The sequence below is a fragment of the Penaeus chinensis genome, chromosome 42, assembly GCF_019202785.1.
Source record: "Penaeus chinensis breed Huanghai No. 1 chromosome 42, ASM1920278v2, whole genome shotgun sequence".
NCBI classification, from domain to species: domain Eukaryota; kingdom Metazoa; phylum Arthropoda; class Malacostraca; order Decapoda; family Penaeidae; genus Penaeus; species Penaeus chinensis.
This window is the reverse complement of record NC_061860.1, coordinates 12,368,774-12,371,273: the sequence shown is the minus strand read 5'-3', so window position 1 is coordinate 12,371,273 and position 2,500 is coordinate 12,368,774.

The window sequence follows — 2,500 nt, the reverse complement described above, 5'->3', positions numbered from 1 at the left end:
TAAAATACATTATGGGAGCACCACAATTGACACACGTGTGTGACTGAGCAGGCCAATTTGAACGGCCATGACCAGGTTGGACACATAGAGGGCAGTGGGTTGTGGAGGGAAAGTGTTTGGCTGGGTGGCCAAAACGCCAACATTTCTGACATTGATGGGGAAGAGGTCGATATGACCGGACAGGGCAGGACACTCCAGCAATTAAAACTTCATGGGGGAGGTCATGTCTGCGGAAGCTAATCTTGGTAACATTGGTATAGGACTTACATTGACCTCTGGGAGGAATAGTGTAGCACTAGACTGTCACTGCATCATAGTCGATGAGGCATGCGAGTAAGTCCTTTTTACAGTTTGATAAGTCCTTGTCATAGACATGACAATCAGGAATAGGTTTACCAGTGAGGTCAGTCAGGGTATAATGCACGAGCTTGGGACTAAAATGTAACTGTGACAAAGCGTAAACGATCGGAACGACTGCAAAAGGAAACTTTGCCTGCCTGTTTTTGGAGACACTGTTTTAAAAGAATGGTATTGTCAGAATACGGGGCTGTAGGGGGAATCACAAAGAATTCATCCCACTTGGCTGGGCCAAAGAGGGTACTCGGAAGGTTTGAAGAGGTGGAAGCAATAGAAGGACGAAGGTAGGAGGAAGATAAGGGGGGGGGGGGTATGGAGAGAGGTAGTACTGTTGGGTGGAGGACAATAATGATGAGGAGTACTTGTAACGTGGGAGGGGGTGGGCAATGAAAAAGACAGTGCAGTAGAAGATGGAGTTTAGGATGTTGGGAGAGTAGAGTAATGACATGGGTGGATGATTCGGAATGGATAGAGTTGACCGCAAACATCGAGGAGGGAGTATTGGAATTAGTCGGAGGCATGGTCAAAGGAGACGCAGGGGTCGGGAAACCAATGAAATCAAATTTAGATAGGTTTGATGATGAAGAGGCAAACCCTTATAAATATAAAAACAAATCTTTATTATTGACCATGGTGAGCTTGAAATAAATGAAGAGAGGAAACGGTCTACCCCTCAGGGTCACCATGAGGGGTAAGGGCTAAACAATTCACCAAGGGAATACCGTACCCATGGTTCCTAGAGGCCATTCATGACAGACACAAAGCTACCCTTTCATCCTTTCAGCACGGTTCACACACCTTATAAAGTGGACATAAGAAGGGAATGATGAAGAAGAGAAAGAAAGGAAAGGGGGAAAAGAAAAGGCTATGCAAAATTAGTCGAGACGAGGGCTGAAGTCCTAGTTAAGGGTGATCCCTGTGTAGATATGAAATATGTGATTCCTTAGAAAACACGTAATATGCAGAGACACACAACATGTGCCAGTTGTGTAGTTTACATGCTGTTATTTAAACCATGTCATATTATTCACTCTGTATGTTGCATGCACATTTCCCTTATTTTACATCTATGTTGTTAGTCTATGTCAGCTGATAGTTTAAGCTGCATTAGCTTTATGTTGCATAAGCACTGTAATAAAGAGTATCTGGCAACCTTACTGCCCAGCGCATGCTTCCTGCATAACGCCTCAGAGAGATGAGAGAGATCGGGGCTGATGGCTTGCCTGTTCCTTGCACATTTGAGTGAGGCATAACAATCCCCTACGTTGGGCCCCAGCCTCCATCTCCTAAGCCCCCACGACAACAGCGAGCAAGGAATTAGAAGGGAGTATATATGTAAGTATATACACACACACGCACGTATATGTATGCATGTGTGTGTGTGTGTGTGTATGTGTGTGTGTGTGTGTGTGTGTGTGTGTGTGTGTGTGTGTGTATGTGTGTGTGTGTGTGTGTGTGTGTGTGTGTGTGTGTGAGCGCACAATTATATATATATATATATAGATAGATAGATATAGATGTAGATATACATGTTAATTGTATATATCGTTGTCTGAGCGCAGACTCAAGCTTAGCTTCGCTATGTATATATATATATATATATATATATATATATATATATATATATTTATTTATATATATACATATTTATATATTTATATATATAAATATGTATAATGTATAATATAGTATATATATAAATAATATAGTAATACAAAAGATATAAAGATAATTTTACAGTAACACAGCATGCATGAAATGCATAAACAAGATTTAACCCTGGTGTCGTTCGTTTGTCCTTTTCCAGCCAATTTTCGACATGGCCTCAACGAGTGCAACCAGTTGCATGAAAGCTTCTGTACAGGCAGAAAAGAGCCTCCAACTGGACTGAGGATGAGAAAAAACTGATGTTGGAGTTAATTCTCGAGAGTTGCTAATTTAATTTGAGGTTCAAAGAGTGAAAGCTTCGTCATATTATTTATGCATGTACAGATTGATATATATATATATATATATATATATATACATATATATATATATATATATATATATATATATATATATGTGTGTGTGTGTGTGTGTGTTTTATAACGAATTATTTAAAACGATTAAGAAAATACAAAATACAAAGTTAGTATTTGTA